At 43.4% G+C, this 19,841-nt stretch overlaps 1 long non-coding RNA gene across 1 annotated transcript; it reads left to right on the forward strand.

Moving 5' to 3' along the window:
- The first annotated feature begins 1,921 nt into the window (after nt 1-1,921).
- On the forward strand, nt 1,922-16,003 carry LOC309846050. The gene is made up of 2 exons (XR_014301708.1): nt 1,922-2,124; nt 15,692-16,003. It is a non-coding gene; the product is annotated as an uncharacterized lncRNA (long non-coding RNA).
- Nucleotides 16,004-19,841: the final 3,838 nt, after the last annotated feature.

Consider the following 19,841-nt stretch of genomic DNA (forward strand, 5'->3'; position numbering starts at 1 on the left):
AAATTTATTTCATCCCCAGGTTTCTTTTTTTTTTTTTTTAAGATTTTATTTAAAATCAGACAGAAGTCACAAGCAGACAGAGAGGCAGGCAGAGAGAGAGGGGGAAGCAGGCTCCCTGCTGAGCCAAGAGCCTGAGGTGGGGCTTGATCCCAGGACCCCAAAATCATGACCTGAGCTGAAGGCAGAGACTTAAACCACTGAGCCAACCAGGCGCCCCACCAGGTTTCTTCTTTTAACTTTCTTCCCAGCCCTTTCTATTTTCTAAAAATAGAATTTTTTAAAAAATTCCCTGGCAGGCCTTAGGGACAAGGAAGAAATACTTCATTCCCATCTTTTCTGGAGCTTATATGTCAGTGTGAAGAACAAAGGGACACATGCAGTGATGGAAGCTGAGAGGTGCTGGCAGAGGAGCTGTGGAAATCCCCAGTGTCTGCCTCTCCAGTTCTGGCCCTGGAGAAACCTCCCTCCTCTCTGTCTCCACTTCCACTATCTGAGATTTTGCAGTTTGACCATGAATCACCAGCCCTCCATGTCATCAGTAGGGCTCACAGGGCCCCTGGGGCTCCCTGGGACTCTACTGCCTGGTCTCCTCCTCTGCTTCCCCTTCTCTGATGGTCCAGGCATTTGGTTTACAACATCACCCTCTGCCTGATGTTCTAGAATCATTTGTATATCCAGCCCGGGCCTGACCTCCCTAGCCACACCTTGATGGCGCAGATATTATTTATCTCTATCTCAAACAGGACCAGGCACAGTTAGAACACCGTGGTTGAATCAACACCCCAACATTAAAGTTAATAACAAAACATGTCCTATATAGTTTTACAGAGAGTGTCCATCTACGTTTATCTAAAATAATCCTCAGAACAACCTGTGTAAGAGAAACTATCATAATCCCATTCTACAGATGAGGAAATAAATTATTTCCTGAGTGCTGACCCTCTGCTAGGCATTATGCTAGGAACTCCGCACACATTACACCATTCAATTCTCACTTAATTCCAATAAAAACAACAGTCATCTGTACTGAATGCTTACTCTGTGCCAGGCACTATTTTTAGCCCTCTACACCTCCTAACTCATTTAATTCACACAACACTATAAGATAGGTATGCTTAGTATCCTTGCCTTATACATGAGAAAGTGGAGGCATGTGGAGGTTAAAAAGCTTACCCACGTTCCATAGCCAGATTTGGTTTCCAAACTAAGTAGTGACCACAGAGACTACCATTCACATTTGAACCCATTTTCCTCCTTTCCTGGCCCAGCACTGCCAATACCACTTACCATTGACTCTGTGAGGTATAATTATGTCCATTTTGCAGATGAGAAAAGGGAGACCCAGAGGGATTAAGCAACCTGCCAATATTGCACAACTGATCAGGGCAGAGCCTCATCCTGCAAGTGCAAAGTGCAGATTCTGACCAAACATCTGTGTTGTCAGAGAGACGTGACAATGGCCAGCCTCGGTATATGCACATTTCCTCAGCTATGTGAAAGCTTTATGATTCTTCAACATTTCTGTGTGTCTGCTATGCTAGTGCAGTCGGCTGCACCCTTGTATGTCTGGTTGACATACAAGACTCAGATACACTCCTTGCTTCAAAGAGACAAATAAAAGAATAATTAAAATATCCTTCACATCTATTCCTTCTTTTTTCAGTGTAGTATTTGATGCTCCCAGGTAGACATCTTGAGGGGAACACAGGGAAAGAGCTAGGCCCAGGGGGATCAGCTGAGGTAGGAGAACGTAAATAGGTCCAGCAGATGAGTGGGATTGGCCTTGTTCTTTGAAGTCTAGAGCAGTGAGGGGTTTGGAGACTTCCAGTCCCAAAGAAGGCAGCTGTTCACGCCTAGTTGTCTACTGTGGCTTAGGATGGAGGAAGGGGGCGTGGGAGCCTCTGAGGAGAGAAGGCCAGCAGCCAAGTGGGAGATCACCAGACTTCTTAGCGCAACCTCTCTTTAGGACGAGATGGATCCCTGCCCCCTGTTGCAGACCACAGCCTGAGAACTGGGCACAGCGCAGCGTGCGGGTTGGAGTCCTGGGTTTGGCTCTCAAGCTGGCTACTACAAGCAGATGACCGAGAGCAAGTCTCCTCCACCTTCCAAACCCTCGGTAAAATAGTGATGAGACTTTTTGCTGTGCTTGCCTGGCCTGGGTTCTGTGGTGATGTTCATGAGATCATGTGGCATCTGAGCACTGGGTGCATGTGAGATGCTGAGGAGGAAGAAAAGGCTGCATTTTGCCTCCTCTGGAGTTCCTCATGACAGGATTATGCTGATGGAGGGCACATCAGATTGACTCACACATAACCGACAGGAAAATGGGCATAGTTTTCACTTCACCCAGTTTCCAGGCCCTGAACTTAAACCTCCCAATGAGAATCAGCTAGCATTAGCAAGTTTTCCTGGTGGCAGTGGCGGGGTGGGGGGCGGGGAAGTAGAGGAGCTGAGGCAGGATAGGGAAGGGGATGATCCTATGCCAAAGATCCATGCCTGGAAATGAATGTCACTGAAGTGAAATCTGCTTCAGGTTCCCACTTGGTAAGGCAAATAGCTCACACTGACTCACCATGCGCCCCAGGATGTGTGCATGCGTGGTGGGGGGGGCACATCCCTGCTTCTATCCCAGCCTCAATTTCTCCATCTGTAAAACAAGATACTACTTCCCAACAGCTTGAAAAGGCGTGGGGGTTCTTCTCACCCACGGGGAGATTTGTAAAGATGGGGGGAAAGAGATGGGGAACTCCAGCCTCTCTCCGTCCGGATCCCCAGATCCAGGACTCTTAAAACCAATAGTGGAATCCACTTCTGGGCAGTGGAAGGGGAGAACTAGAGGATTCCTGTCGTCGGTGAGTGTGCTCGCGGGACAGAGGGCTTTTAAATGAATCACTTTGTATCTAGCAGGGCAGCACCTGCTCCTCAGCCTCCAAAGGCAGCACGAGCAACGCGATCATTCACAAGCTGCCGCTTTCCATTCACGTCTATAATTAGCGCGCGGGCTGCAGCAGCTCTGGAACTGCGGGAAGGGCTTTGGGGGCGGGGCCTATCTCGTAGCTCCTCCCCCTCCCCTGTCCCCCTCCCCCGTTCTCCCCGCCCACCCGGAGGCTCTGGGAGGCCCCCCGCCCCCCAGGGTGCGCTCGCCGCAGGATTCCTTCAGTTCTTTCCCGGACCCCAAGGCCTCCGTGCCCTTCCTTGGGGATCACTCTAGTGCAGTAATAGGCACCTTGGCCCTCCATCTCTAGGAGGGCAGCTATATTTAGGGTGGCATCCCCTTACCCCTCCCTCGCCCCTCTGGCCGCTCAGCCCGCCCGCTCCCGCTGCCCCTCCCAGCCACCTCTCCCTCTTTGTCGCATTACATAGTAATCTGAGATGCATTGGATGAGCTCCAGGGAACAGAATGTACTTGGCAGAGACGCGGGGCTTGATGTCTGCAAAATGTCGGAAACGCAGCCAAGAGCTGCTAACTGGGTCATTAACCTCCAAAAGCTAAGCGAGGATTGTAGGCCCGCTCTGCCTCCCTTCATCTCGCCAATAAAAGTGCCTCAGTGTGAGGGGAAGAAAAAGCCCAAGGTTGGCTGCTTTGATTTCTAGGCACCAAAGGCAGGCCCGGCCCCTCCTCCTGGCCCGGGCCCTTGGCCGCCCCTGCTGCTTCGTCCCTGTATACATGGGGCAGGCCCAGGAACACGCCTGCAGCCCTTCCCTACCGCACAGCCTCGGCCTGACTTTCTTGGGTACGGAAGGAAAAAGGAGAGTGAGAAGGTACTAGGCCCATCTCTGGTCCCCGCAACTAGATGGAAGGGTTTTGCCAAGCTTCTACTGTAATTGTCTCCCTTCTAACTTCTTCCTTCCCTCCCACTGGCTCTGCCTTCTATGCCTCCTTCCCCTCCGGTTTTGCTCCCTTGTCCCCCTTCTGAGAGCAGGCTGTGGGGTTGGTGCTTGCCTACATGGCCTGGCTCCAGTAGCGGCCCTCCTTCACTTGCTCTGTGACCTTGGATGAGTCACCCATGTGTCTGCACCCTAATTCCTTTATATGCCACTCGTTCACAGTAATAACACCTTCCTGACCTATCTCACGAAATGTGGAGCCCACATTGGAAAGTCTCTTACCAACTGCAGAGCTCTGCTCTGTGTCACAGATAGTCTCCCGGACTACCTTGACTTCTATCCTTCAGAAAGCCCCGAGGTCCAGACTTCCTCTGGACTTGAGTGTGCTCTCCTGGAAATTAGGAATGTGAAGTGGTCTCACCAGGAACTTCAAAAGTTTGAATATTTACCAGGGGATAGCCCCTAAATTCCACCCCCCCAAGCTGTCTAGCCCTCAGGATTGCCAAACAGACACTTCCCCCCGAATGTCCAAACCCACTTCTCTAGCAGCTGGATGGAGAGAGAAAGTGCTTGGTACTGAAACTAGAAGAGGTCCCGCAGTTCCTCAAATGATCAGACTGCCTCACTTGTTGGAGGGAGGATAGTCGGCCTGGAGAGACCAGCAGTAGCTTATGCGATGTGTCTGGACGTCCGGGTCGTCTCAACTGATGTCCGAGACCGTGGACGCTGATACGTGCCACCCCGCTTATGCTCCCTGGTGATATCCACAAAACTAGAACCAAGTCTAACAGGGCCTCCACACTCTTCCTGCCTCATCCCTCCCTGGTCTTACTATACCTCCCTCTGCAGCCACATCAGATCTACTCTGCTCCTCACCACGCTTCCTAGAGGCCCCTGGTCCCCTGCCCTCTCCACCCCACTGCATTGGTTCAGGCTGCCTTTTTTATTTATTTATTTATTTTTAAATACCTGGAAGGCTCTTTGGCTTCTCATTGCCACACATTCAAATCTTTTGCATCCATCAAAACCAATTCTCATCTCTAGAGGTGTTGTGTTCTCTTTCTCCTTCAACTCTTCTTGGGGTCTTCCATAAGGTCTCAGTATAAGCAGCTAGCTCTGGGTCACGGCACTGATGTGATTATTGTATCCTTCTTCAGGAGGGGAGATTTCTCCATGGATAGGGATCCTTTTTTGTTGACCTCAACTCTGAACCATATACCCTGCTCCACCTTCCGAGTTTATGGCTATTTTGCTGGAATCATTCTTAATAGCTCCCTTTTCTCCCTTAAGTGCTCTGGTTTGGATGATATATGGTCACCTTACTGAGGGGCTCTATTCTAGTACCTGGCCCATTAATAAGACTCAGTAATGTGGTGGGTTGCCACAAAGAGCATGTCAGAGTTATTTCTCTACCCAGGTCCTGGGTGGGGGAGTGGGGGGTGGGGGAGAGTGGCGGTTCTTGGCCCTACCTTTTTTCTCCAGCCTGGAGGCATATTCCCAAGTGTTCTTCTTTCTCTTTCCTGGGGAAGAACTCTATAAGCACCCAGTACCATTGTCTTTTTGACACGCCTTCCATTTCCAAATGCTCTGACTCTATATGAAGTTGCTCACTGAAACTCTTCCTGTTCCTCTGAGTCCCTAAACAGTAGGACCACCACTGGAGGTTAGAAGTAGCTATTAAACTTCGGAGATGGTCATCTGGTCTGCTGGGATGACGTGCTCACTTTTAACCTCAACTGGATTTTTGGTCTTGTCCAATATCTTCCACAGTTCAACTCTTCAGCATTACCTTCAGATAGTAATGTGGTTGTCTTAGGAGGAGGTCACAACCTGGAAAGCTTAGAGCTGCTTTGTTATAAACTAAGTAGTTAAGCTTCATCACAATTTTTCTCAAAAGTAAACCTCTTGGGGGTATTTGTTGACTTATTTTCTGAAATATCAAGCATCTGGAAAGAAGAGCAGGCAAGATGCCTGGCCTTGTGAATGGAGCCCCAGTGTCAGGAAGCCTGGGTCTTCTTTCTACTTCTCCTCTGACTCACTAGTTTCTGGAGGATGAATCATATGCCCTTTCTTGGCATTGGGTCTCACTTCCTTTGTCTCCCCTATAAAATGGGTGTATTTGCCGTTCCTACCACATAAGAGGGGGCTGAGGCTGGAAGAGGCTTTGGTTATTATGTAAAAATATTATTAAAAGTAAGAATGTGCTATAAGTATGTGTTTATAAGTGTGAGGCTATTTTATGGTTCTGCTTTAGTTTCTGGAACACTTCCATTCACCGAGAACAGCCTCTCAGAAACTAGAAAGAATCAGTCTTATGACAGGAGTTGGAATGAACCCAACCTGAGTGGGAGCAAGGGGCAGATGAGGAGCACACCAGCTAGCGGTCAAGAAAGGGGACAGGGAGCCAGCACAAAAAAGCAAACAGGACCATTATCAGCAGGGCTCTGATGCTCGGTGGGACACTCGTATTCTCTCCTGGGGGCCGTGGGAGATCAATGGAGGCGACTGAGCAGGACCATGGCAATACCTATCTTGTGTTTTGGTGAGACGCATCTGTTAGGTGGAGGGATAGACTCTGGAGCTGGCCTCTGTTATATCCCAGTTTGTCCCTAAGCAAGTGGGGGCTCCCCTCCGTCTGAGCTTCAGTTTCCATCTTTGTAAAATAAATGGGTAAAATGGCCCTGAATCGCTCTAGCATGCTGTGATTCCACAGTAAAGACCACGAAGAGCCAGCTTGCCTCTGTGTGTGTGTGGGCGCATGTGTGGGGATGGGCGGAAGAAGTGGGCATGGAGTGACTGCTCGGTAGACACAAAGCCAGGTCTGACAGGCTCGTTCTTCAGGGAGGAAGCCTGACTAGTCTCAGCCTCTCAGGCCTGAAAGACTCCTTGTGTGTCCAGAGCCTGGAGACCTTTCTTTAGGCCCCAACACGGCACATCTGAACTTCAGGCCTGGTCAGCAGGCTCTGTCTAGACTTGTCTACTCTCTACTTCCTGGTCCGGCTGAGACAGCTGATATCTGAGGAGACTGCACTGAGGTTCCTGCTAACCAGCTGTTCTTCAAGATGCTTCAGCTCTCCCCCTATCCTGTATTAGGTTCCCAGGAAGCCTCACACCATCCACGACTACATGGCTTGGGGCGTCAGAACTCTGCCTTGGCAGTATAACCCGACAGTATATATTTGGCATTTCCCAAGGTCTGCTGTAAGATTGGCATGAAGAAGATTCTTTAGGGGCGCCTGGGTGGCTCAGTGGGTTAAGCCGCTGCCTTCGGCTCAGGTCATGATCTCAGGGTCCTGGGATCGAGTCCCACATCGGGCTCTCTGCTCAGCGGGGAGCCTGCTTCCTCCTCTCTCTTTACCTGCCTCTCTGCCTACTTGTGATCTCTCTCTGTCAAATAGATAAAAAAAAAAAAAAGAAGATTCTTTATTATGAAGGTGCTATTGGCATATTGTCTGTTAAGTTATTTGATAGCTCTTATGTGAAGACCCACATAGCAAATCCCTCAGTGAAGTCATATAGTACAGAACGACATCATTAAAAACTGTTTTTGGTCATTTTGGGGTTATAATAACAACTTTAGGGCTCAAGAATAATCGCTTTTATGTTCTTGTTTTGTGGGTAGGTTTATTTTTTATTTTTTAAAATTATTTTTATTAACATATAATGTATTATTTGCCTGGGGTACACGTCTGTGAATCATCAGGCTTAACACATTTCACAGCACTCACCATAGCACATACCCTCCCCAATGTCCATAACCCAACCACCTTCTCCCTACCCCCCACCCCCAGCAACCTTCAGTTTGTTTCATGAGATTAAGAGTCTTTTATGGCCTGTCTCCCTCCCGATCCCATCTTGTTTACTTTTTCCTTCCCTACCCCCCAAACCCTCCATCTTGCCTCTCAAATTCCTCATATCAGAGAGATCATATGATAATTATCTTTCTCTGATTGACTTACTTAGCTCAGCATAATATTTGTGGGTGGGTTTAAAACAGTACTTACACTTTTTACTGTAATCTTCCTTAAATATTTTTCCAAGTAGGGTTATATAAATGAATGAATAAAAAGGTTTCAGTTGGACCTCAGTTAGTGTTTGAAGTGGAGAAATAAGCCCACTTATGATTGATTAGTGAACCCACAGAAACCCTCCTAATTATAGTTGAAGCAAAATGTCCAAATTTCATAGTATCACTCGACTTAGTGCTTCCATGTCTGAGTTGTAGTTTTGTGTGAGAGGGTTTGACGGGATTGTGATTATCTGTAAGCAGTGTGAAGACAAGATGATAATTGGAAGAAGAAAATTTAAACAGTCCTAGTGGAGTAATGGGATTAGTGAGTGTGGAGTTTATATGGTGGAAGTTACAATTAGCCTATAAGGATACCATAATCCAGATTTATTCTACCAATTACTGTATTGCTTTGAAATGTGTGTCTCAACATTTATTAAATGATATAGAGTGCAGTTGAGCTCTGAGGATGCTTCTAGTGCTCATGTTCTATTTGCTGAAACTCAGAGTTGACTGAGTTGACTGATCAAACTCCATGATCCACCTCGGAGCCCACAAACCAATGAAGAAACCAATGCCCTCACACCCACATCCCGAGTGCTGGTGGTTGAAGGGCATAAATGAATGGGGGATGGGTTGTGGTTGGAACTTTTGGATTCAATCTGTTCTTCCTGATGAAGGATGTATGTGTTCTTTGAATAATGATTGAACAGAGTTACCCTTAACCTTCCTTACACAAATTCCCTAAAGAAAACTCAAATTATAATTCTAAGATATTAGCAACCCATAGACTCAGGATATAGAATGAGAAATGAATCTGGCAGATTGTGTAGTTCAACTCCCTCACTTGACAGATGAGGAAACCGAGGCAAAAAGACTTGCCCAAGGGACTTGGCCCAAGACACAGAGCCACGAAATCTCAGAGCCAGGCCTGGAGCCCAGATATGCACTGTCCCTTAGTGCTTATTTTTTTGGTAAGAGCTGGAGCTTTGTCTCTAGGTTTCAATGGGTAAATTTTTTGCTAGGCAGCCCAGTTGCTAAGCTTTGATTACATCATTCTTGGGCTCAAAAATCTTTGTGGATTTCTGCTCCCCATTCTTAGTTCAAAGTTCATTTTGTGTCATTATTGGGCTCTCTCCATGTTATCTGCAACCACTTTTTTAAAAAAAAAATTCATGAATTCCCTTGTCGAATGTAAGGAGAGGTAGATTGGTGATCTTGCTTATGCTGGTTTGATTGTCTCTGACATACACCTCACCTGGTTAACCTTCTCCTGATTTCTCAGTTCTCAGCAGGTTTTCTGTGCAACTGCCTGGGTAAAATATTTCTTAACTCATTTCTTATCTCTTGAGGATCAGTTAGTCCCTTTTTTTCTTTAGTGGGAAGAGAGGTAGGACTGGAAAACAAGATCTTCAGTAGAGTTGAACTGGACTGGAGTAGAATTCTATAAAGCAAGGCAAGAAGGGCCAAATATCAGTCTTTCGGGTCAGAGCAGTAGGCTCAGATAATAGGAAGCCAGCCCTCTGGTGAAGGAGGTTGAGATTGTCCTCCCAGTTTCCCATGACCATCACCAATTGTACTCCAAGAGCGCCCTCTGCTGGATTGGAGCAGGACCCAACAGTCTCAACCATCTTGGAAGCGGGGCCAACAGAACTCTGAAAGGATGAAAAGAAAGATTGGGGTTTCCTTGAGAGAGAGGTTCCCACTCAGGGAAGCTCTGAGCCGCCCCTACTTAAACACAAACTCAAAATAAGATGGTTCCATTCCATGAGGTTCTCTCGCCTTCCCACTCAGGGACGCTCTGAGCCACCGCCATAGAAACAAACAAGCTCAAAACAAGATGGATCCGTTCCATGACATTCTCTTAGCTTCTACGTTTCTGATTTCCTGTATTCAGTTTCTGTCTTTTGCCTCATCGTACTGATTAGTATTTGTGGAAAGAGTTCATGGTGGCAATTAAACCCAAAAGATCATCTTTGAAGAGATGAAGAGAGGGGGTTTACAGAGGGGAAAGTGGGCATAAAATATGAATTCGACCTTCTTGAGGCCTAATGGGTGGGTTACAAAGAGCGATTTCTCGGAGCAGCGATTTCTAATCTCAGTTAGTATTGTTTCCTAGGTTAAAAACGTTCATCAGCCATTCATTGCCTACTAAGCTACGTCAACATTCTTTACCTCAGCATTCAAAGTATATTTGTAAATTCATAATGCATTATTTTGTTTGCATTCATATATCAAGGCTAATAACATGCTTATTTTAAATAAGAACCTTACCTTGATCTAGTTTTTAGAAAATGAAAATGTACTGAAATCTTTAAAAGTGTATTTGAATATCAAAGTCATACATTTCACATTAAAATCAGGTTCGGCAAATACTTAATCTGCTTATAATTTTGAACAAGGCCAAAGACCCTACTTAATTAGTTTTTTAAACAGGAGCAATAATTGATAGATTGAATGCTATCTTTAGCATTGAAGTTAGTCCTAACATATTTTTTAGGAGAAAATCAAGGTGAAACTTACTTGACATAAACAAGTGCTGGAGGCTGATAACCTTTCAAGTGCCCTGTAGGCAATGGGAGACACAGCGGCAAGGAATGTACTTATTAAATAAACAGAGACAGTAATATGGTAACCACTGAAATTGTGCCAAAAAATTGACGGTTAATGCTGGATGAAACCTTACAGAGGACGCCACCCTTTGTAACCCAGATGGTAAAATGAGACCTAGGAAGACAAATTTCCTCACAGGTGCACAGGCAGTTGGTGGAGGAGGCCAAATTGAAATCTGGGTCATCTAATTCTCAGTGTGAAGCTCTCACTGCTCCCCAACACAACTTTCCTACAATGGCTAGAAAAAGGACTCAAAGGTGAGGGACCCTAAAGTGGTTTTGGAAACTGCTGCCCGAATCTCAGTGAAATTAAAGAGTGTCCTAACTTGGGCTCTATCCCATTTCACTGTATCCTCAAGGCTGAGAAATGGGGCATTCTCAGGTCCTTTCCTCCCTCTGAGCCTTCATTCTGTTTACACATGGGTGAACCAGATGTTAGAGAAATAAGACAAACATTTGCAGCTGTTATGGGGGGGGAGGGGTGTTGGGTGGAGCTCATGAGGTTCCCAGGTTTTGATCTAACACATCAGAACACATTTGCCTTTTATTGCTGGCCTAGTTTATTGCCTTCAGCTCCCTCCTCAAAGCCTGGAGTTTGCCCCTTCATGTTGAAGCCCATACCAAGAGATGCCAAGGGATTCTGGAACTAACTTGAGCTCACTGCCACAGCAATCAAGGTGGCTAAGGCAGCTACTGCTCCATGACAACTTTGAGGGCCCTTTTCTCCTCAACCCCTGCATTCCTTCATGCAAGGTTGACCTTACTACCTAGGAGGCCGAGGCCAGGAGGGGCTGTATGAGAGACCTCGCCTTCTAGGGAGCAGAATGTGGGCTTCGTGATTATGTAAGACCTAGTGTTGACCCTGACCCAGCCATTCTCTGGCTGTGTGATTTTGAGTTAGTAGCTTAACTCCGAGCCTTTGTATTCTCGCTTTTTCTTAAAATATGGATACTAGTACTTATTTTTCAAAGTGAAAGTGTTTAATGACGCGATGTATTTGGACTCTACGGTATGCAGGAGTCTCCAACATACTGTATCTGTTACAGTTATTTCCTGAGGTTTTTATCATCTTCCTGGAGCCCATATGAATGATGTAGCTACTAATTGGTGACGATCGAGGGGAGAGGATTAGGCGTCCTGCTTTATGCTGTTTCCTGAGGGCTCAAAAATGCGATGACATTGTTATTATCAGTAGTAATCTGTTGTATTTATATGTGTTTAAAGCTTTTCAAAGCATGTTTTCCATTTTATTGTGAAAAGATTTTAAATCTATGTCAAAGATAAAATGATTGTATAACACTTGTATACTCACTTTCTAGAGTCTACCATTAACATTTTACTGAACTTGTTTTATCATTTATCTGTCCATTTATCCATTCTTTTATCCATCCACTAACCCATATTTTAATGTATTTCAAAATAATTTACAGACACTTCTCCTTCAATTCTTCAGCATGAATATCATTAGCTGGAGTTCAATATTTGTTTGCTATTTTTCTTTTCAAATATATTTATATGGAATGAAATGCGGTCTTAACTATGCATTCACTGAGTTTTGACAAATGCCTGCATCTGTGAATCCCAAGTTCCTACTCAGATATAAAACACATTAGCGTCACCTTGTAAAGTTCTGTCATGTCTCTTCCCGGGCAATCCCTGTTTTCCCCAAATAGAGGGAAACTCTATTCTGATTCTTTTTTTCATCACGGATTCTATTTGGCCTGTTCTAGAACTTCATATAAATGGAACGATATATAGAATGTACTTGTCTGTGTAAGTCTTTTTTCACTCAACATACTATTTTTGATACTCATTCTTATTACCGTATGTATTGGCAGTTTGTTCATTTTCACTAGGCTGCTATCTTTAGTGAGTAGTTTTACATACCTCCTTGAGAATGCTGAGTTGGTAAAAACAAAAATCTTATGTGTGTATACAGAAAGAAACAAATCTGGAAAGATAATCCCAAAATGTGTGTAGCCTTTACCTCCAAGATATGCAATTGGGGCAAAAGGAGGAAATGGGGGAATTTTGTTCGTGGATGTATATACTTTTATATTGATTAAATTTCTGCTTTATAGAGATTTTAAAATATAGACAGTATTTTATGTATTTTCATGTAAATAAAAATAGTTAATATTTTAAAATACTAATTAAATTAGTTATTATGTAATCACTACATAATTACATAATCATTATAAAATTATTAATTAAAAATATTTAGTACTTTAAAAATATTTTAAAATTATTTTTATGTACTTAAAAATACATAAAAGTATTTTAAAAAAACCGGCTAAACTAAGCTCCCTGTGGGATGGGAAGAGGGCTGAGGGTCTGGTGCCAAGGAACTTCAGGCTTCCTCTCTGCCAGAGTTTTCTCCATGCTACTGAATAGACAGAGCCTGGACAGTTAGTGGAGATGACAAGCTCTGGGTGAGAAGAATATTCGACAAAAACATACACCCAAGACATAAAATATGGGTTTTGAGAAGGGAAAAAGGTATAGCGAGAGACATTCTGAAAGAAGACTCACAATCAGTAGTCCTAGAATCCTATAGCCGCAAATCCATTAAGAGGTTTCAAAGGACATTATTGTGACTCCGTTATTTTGAAAAATGCAAAATGAGGTCTTACTTAAGAACATGACAGGTGATCTCATTTAATAGGTCTTAGAGATCACCAAAGCTCCTTGAGGTCTGGTACATTCCTTTGTTTCCTATCCAAGGTTCCATGTACTTAAGTGCTATTTATTGGAAAAGGGAATCTAATCCTAGACCCCATTTTAAAGATATGGAAACTGAGTCATGAACTGACACTTGCTAAGAAGAATGTATATCTTCCCCAGAGGAAAATAGCCAATGACTACCAGTCTTCACTGGGACTCTGCAATAAGAGATAGATTAGAATTGAGAGCTGGTCGTTAAATATAATCAAGACTTTCTTGGAAGAGAGGGTTGTGAAACGTGTTTCTTAGAAATATTTAAAAATGCAATACAGTCTCACATGTTGAAAGACTTTAAATGTGGCACTACTTGCCAGGCTAGAGGATCTCTTGTTTCCTTTCAGTTGGGGGAAGGTTGGGGGGTTGAAGGGTAGCCAAGATTTTGGTTCCTTCTTGCAAGTCTGACCCCTAGTGGTCACTATCTCTGGGTTGTACCCAAGAGGAAAAAAAAGCCAAGAAAATGAGGACTACCAGACTTTGTTTTTAAAATTGGAAACGAACCTTAAAATTTCCTAGTCAAATGATCTAATTTCATAAACAAGAAATCTTAGACCAAATGAATAGAAATGATTTCTCAACATCAGTGACTTTGTAGTAAAACTTGAAGTGGAACCCAGCTTTTGCTAGCTTTGTAGGTTCAGGTTCCAATTCCTTCATCTCCCAGTCTTTGACCTTTGGTGAATCTGGAAGCTGGAGCCTGGCTAGATATTTAGGCTCCAAGTATGCTCATGGCCCTGTTCACTGGCCATTAAAAAGAAGTTATTTTCCTAATCCAATAGATCATAACAGATAATCTGTTTGAGTACCATGTTATGGGTGCAGATGACCTTAGATAAACTGGAGCCATCTCTGAGCCTCAGTGTATTAAAATGGGGAGACCATGTGATCTATAAGGGCTTATCCTGCTCAAATCTTTAAGGCTTCAACCTTATATTGTATCTTGGTTCAGAATTCCTAGCAAAGTGATGGAACTATTACCATTAACAAAACACTCCTCCCCTTTAGAATAGAAATCCCTAATCTAGGATGGACAGAATCCTGTAGGATCAGGATTCATGAGAAGATCCATGAACTTTCTGAAGTTGCATGAGGTTGCCAATGCAACTCCTTAGCAGAACCTCCTTCAATTTCATCAGGAGGGTCTAGGACCACCTCCAAAGGTATAAATATCACTAAGTTAAAATAGTGGAATGATTTTCTGCAAAGAAAACATCCAAATGGCCAACAGATGCATGAAAAAGTGCTCAACATCACTCAGCATCAGGGAAATACAAATCAAAACTACAATGAGATACCATCTCATGCTAGTCAGAATGGCTAAAATTAACAAGTCAGGAAATGACAGATGTTGGCAAGGATGTGGAGAAAGGGGAACCTTCTTACATTGTTGGTGGGAATGCAAGCTGGTGGAGCCATCCTGGAAAACTGTATGGAGGTTCCTCAAAAAGTTGAAAATAGAGCTACCCTACGACCCAGTAATTGCACTACTGGGTATTTATCCCAAATATACAAATGTAGTGATCTGAAGGGGCACGTGCACCCCAATGTTCATAGCAGCATTGTCCACAATAGCCACACTATGGAAAGAGCCTGATGCCCATCAGCAGTTGAATGAATAAAGAAAATGTGACACACACACACACACACACACACACACCAAAATATTATGCAGCTATCAAAATTGAAACCTTGCTATTTGCAATCATATGGCTAGAACTAGAGGGTATTATGCTAAGTGAAATAAATAAATCAGAGAGAGACAATTCTCATATGATCTCACTGATATATGGATTTAAGAAACAAGGCAGAGGATCTATAGAGGAAGAGAGGAAAAAATGAAATGATGAAACCAGAGAGGGAGACAAACCATAAGAGACTCTTAATCTCGGGGCGCCTGGGTGGCTCAGTGGGTTAAGCCACTGCCTTCGGCTCAGGTCATGATCTCAGGGTCCTGGGATCGAGTCCCGCATCGGGCTCTCTGCTCAGCAGGGAGCCTGCTTCCTCCTCTCTCTCTCTCTCTGCCTGCCTCTCCGACTACTTGTAATTTCTCTCTGTCAAATAAATAAATAAATAAAAATCTTTAAATAAAAAAAAAAAAAGAGACTCTTAATCTCAGGAAACAGACTGAAGGTTGCTGAAACAGACTGAAGGTTGCTGGAGGGGAGGGGGCTGGGGCTGGGGTAACTGGGTGAAGGACACTGGGGAGTGTATGTGTTGTGGTGAGTGCTGTGTGTTGTGAAAGACTGATGAAACACAGACCTGTCCCTCTCAGACAAATAATACATTCTTTGCTAATAACAAAAAAATAAACTTTAAGAAAGGACTTAAAAAAATAGTGGGCTGAGGTGTCCAAGAAAGTGAAGGACACAGTCTCTGACACTTAGCTCTAATTCCTCAGAGTGAGACTAATGTCTTCCCATCTTGTTGATGACGTTGGGACAGCAGATAACATAAACCCACGTTTATGGGTTCTGCATTCCGGGTATACGAACTCAGTTCACATTCTCTTCTTCTCTTCCAGGTTGTGGATCAACTGGTTATTCCGTACATGTAACTCCCACCTAACTGACAGAAGTCCTTCATTCACTTTGCAAAGATTCTGAGTGATGCCCTCAAGCACACTAAATACTCATGGATGCCATCCTTCTCTCCAGTGTCCTGGTACCCATTTCCTCCCACCAGTTGAGCTGCATGCTTACCAAATATTGGTTGAATTCCCCCACCCCAAACCTATTTATGTCAGTTGTAATACTTCATATAATTATGTAACTTAAATATTATGCAAGCAGATCAAGTCTGAGTGTGAAAATAAAGAGATTTATTTCCATGAAAACGAAATTAATTGCTTTGGAAAGGCTCAAAGGAGATGAGTTACTGAAAAATACTCTAAAATGCATTTGTGGACCAGGCAACTGTGAAAGGAGGACAAAAATTCAATATCTGGAAGAATTCTGCAAGTTTTAAAGTCTTCCTTTATTAAAGCAGCAAAATGAGGGAAAAAAACACATGCAATGGAAATTGGGATTTGGGACATGCATGCTTGAAGAGGGGATTTTGCCTGTTGAATGGCAAATGAGTGCCTTAACTTAAAATACGTGCATTCATATGAACCCCATGTTTAGCCAACTTTTCTGATTAGTTGACACTGGTGACTGTGTTTCTTTAGTATTAAGATGAAAATAGCACAGTGAGATACAAGAGAACTGGTTTACTGTGTCTCTCCAGTGTTATTCTCTTGAGGGTAAAATTCCCTTAAGATCTCTCTCTCTCTCTTTTTTTTTTTTAGAAGATTTTATTTATTTATTTGACAGACAGAGATCACAAGCAGGCAGAGAGGCAGGCAGAGAGAGAGAAGCAGGCTCCCCGCTGAGCGAAGAGCCCAATGTGGGGCTCGATCCCAGGACCCTGAGATCGTGACCCGAGCTGAAGGCAGCAGCTTAACCCACTGAGCCACCCAGGCTCCCCCTTAAGATCTTTTTTTTTTTTTTTTTTTTTATTCTATAAGTCAGTTTCTTGTAGGCACTCCTCACAGACCTTCTCCGCCTTTTCCCCCCAGTAAGTAAGCTTTGTCTCAGAATCCAGGCGCCAAAACTTCAGCATTCGAAACCTCTATTAAACTAATGTTTGTTCACCTTAGCAAAACAGTCACATTTACTCAAAATCTGGAACCAGAGGCACTGTTCAATGTCTTAAGATTTCAACAGTACAGGGCCATTTGTGGTCAACCATGAATATTACACTCTCCCTTTTTCAGAGTGTGTGAGCCACAAACACGGACCTGCCCTTTGCCTTAGCTTTGCCTTCTGGGGAATGCATGTTCTAGAAACAGTGACTGAGATACAAAGTGAACTGTGCAAAGACATTTATTGCAGGTTTATATATAATAGTAAATACACCTAAAACTACTTAAAGTTCAACAACAGGTCATCAGTGAACCTGTAGTTCACTGATTGTTGTAGTTGTTGCTGGTTTTCTATGTAGTCACGAGAAGGGTAATTATGAAGAATTTTAGTAATAATTATTGACAAAATGTTTATGAGAGTAAATTCAGTGAAAAAAGAAGGGTGCAAAATGAAATGAACCCCATGATTACAAACTTAATAAATGTATATATGAAAAGGGTAAACTGGAGGAGACTTGGAGTTTTTAATCTTTTGCCAATTTTTCACTTGGGGTTCTTTCAATGATTAGAAAACCCCACATTATGCAACGATTCACTAGTTTTTCAACCTTGGTATCTTGAGAGGCCTTGTGATGTCTGAGGTTTGACATAGAGTTGCCCAGAACCACAGAATTACCCCCAGAGGAGGGAGGATTAGGCAAGAGTGCACTCAATTATAGATGGACTGAGTTGGAATGTGCCTTTGAGGTCATAGTGGTCCCATCCCCTCAATCTACAAATCAGACTTATCATCACACTTACCAGCAGTTTGACCTGAATGAGTTACTTATCCACCATACCTCAGTTTTCTCCTCTGCAAAATGCAATGACAAACATATCTATGCCCATGGGCTGTTGTTAGGTTTAAATGATAACAATCCAGGGCCCAGCCCAGAGAGAGCTCTCAATAAATGTTAGTTATTAATATCACCAGAGTTAGTGGTTGAACAGGGCCCAAATTCAAGTTTCCCAAATTCCTCACTGCGGCTCTTTCTATCATACCACATCATAAAACTTTCATCTTAATCCAGGCTGGAATCCCTTGCAGGGGTGAGTATTGGGCAAGAAAAAGGCTTTTCTGATAATATGGAGGATACTATGACTTTACATAACTTTTGCCTATCAGGCGACCAATAGCATACACTGTAGTTAAAACTACGTATGAAAACTGTCAGGGATACCATCAGATGACCGTACCTCCCAAAAGGAAAATCTTTCTTTAATAAGACAGAACTGAGTTCAAGTCTATAACCACTTTCGTCCCCCTTGACTTCTTGATCTGCATGTGGTTTTAGGCCAGATGGGGATGAATTGTTGCTGTGGATATGTGATTTAATTTGCCATACAGAAAAAAAAGCTTTGTAAATGTGGAATATAATGGAATATAGCGCAAAGCAGTGATTTTATTTTCTAAAATTATTTTTATTTTTTAAATTTTTATTTTTTAAATTTCTTTTCAGTGTTCCAGAATTCATTGTTTATGCACCATGCCCAGTGCTCCATGCAATACGTGCCCTCCATAATACCCACCACCAGGCTCACCCAACCTCCTACCCCTCTCCCCTTGAAAACCCTCAATTTGTTTCTCAGAGTCCACAGTCTCTCATTGTTTGTCTCCCCCTCCTACTTCCCCCAACACCCTTCTCCTCTCCATCTCCCAATGTCCTCTCTGTTATTCCTTTGCTCCACAAATAAGTGAAACCATATGATAACTGACTCTCTCTGCTTGACTAATTTCACTCAGCATAATCTCTTCCAGTCCCGTCCATGTTGATACAAAAGTTGGGTATCCATCCTTTCTGATGGAGGCATAATACTCCATAGTATATATGGACCACATCTTCTTTATCCATTCTTCCATTGAAGGGCATCTTGGTTCTTCCCACAGTTTGGCGACTGTGGCCATTGTTGCTATGAACATATTTTTATTTTAAAAACTTAAGAACACTTACATGTGTTCTGTGTGCCAGGCGTTACTCCAAGGACTTTACAAGAATTAATTAATTGAATGTACTCTCCACAGCAGTCCTTTAAAGTAGGTACTACTGGTATCCTAGCTTTATTCTAGGGGCACAAGGAGTTTGAGGAACTTAGCCTATATCACAGACATAAGTGGTGGTTCTGAGGTTTACCTAGGACTTGTAGTTTGGTCACAGAATCCATGCTCTGCTCTGATGCAGCTTTGTTATCTTGGAAATCACCTTAGCCTAAAAGTGAAGAAACTTGAGTTTTGTGATCTATTCTCCTTTTTCATTCAAGGATTCAAGATTTCATTCAATATAGTCCAGTCCAGTGCAATACAATCCAATGCAACCCCTTTCCATCAAATCCAATCCTGTTCAGCTTAATTCAATTCAACTCAAGAAATACTCTTCTAGGTGGCTCAGTTGGTTGAGCATCTGACTCTTGATTTCTGCACAGGTCATGATCTTAGTGTGGTGAGATCAAGCCCCACATTGGGCTTCATGCTTGGGTGTGGAGCCTAGTTAAGATTCTCTCTCTCCCTGTCCCTTAGGTCCTCCCCTGCCAGCCGCTGGAGCACACACATGCACTCTCTCTCTCTCTCTAAAAAAAAAAAAAAAAAAAAAAAAGCAAATAGTCTTCTGAATGTTGAGTTTGTGCTGGCAATCACTGCACTAAGCATTGTGAGAGCTAACCCAGAAGAGTAGGACCCAAGATACCTGAGTTTTGATGGCAACAGGTAAATCACATATAAAAAAAATGATGATAAAATATAGAGAGTAAGAGAGTCTCAGGCAAGAATGTCAAATCTGGAACTGTGAGGATCAGAATAAAGGTACCTTGTAAAATGTCACCTGTCCACTGGTCATTGAATCAAAGTGTCCCAGCCAGCAGGGCAGATAGAGGTCTTTTGGAACCACAGATTCTGGGTGAGGGAAGAGATGAAAAAGAGATACGCTCGACCCCTGAAAAGTAAATGGTATTCAGTTGGGTTTATACCTTCAACACTGGGACCATTGCCTTCTGTCTGGTTCCAGACATGTGGCCA

This window comes from Mustela nivalis, assembly GCF_964662115.1.
Source record: "Mustela nivalis genome assembly, chromosome: 1".
Taxonomy (NCBI): domain Eukaryota; kingdom Metazoa; phylum Chordata; class Mammalia; order Carnivora; family Mustelidae; genus Mustela; species Mustela nivalis.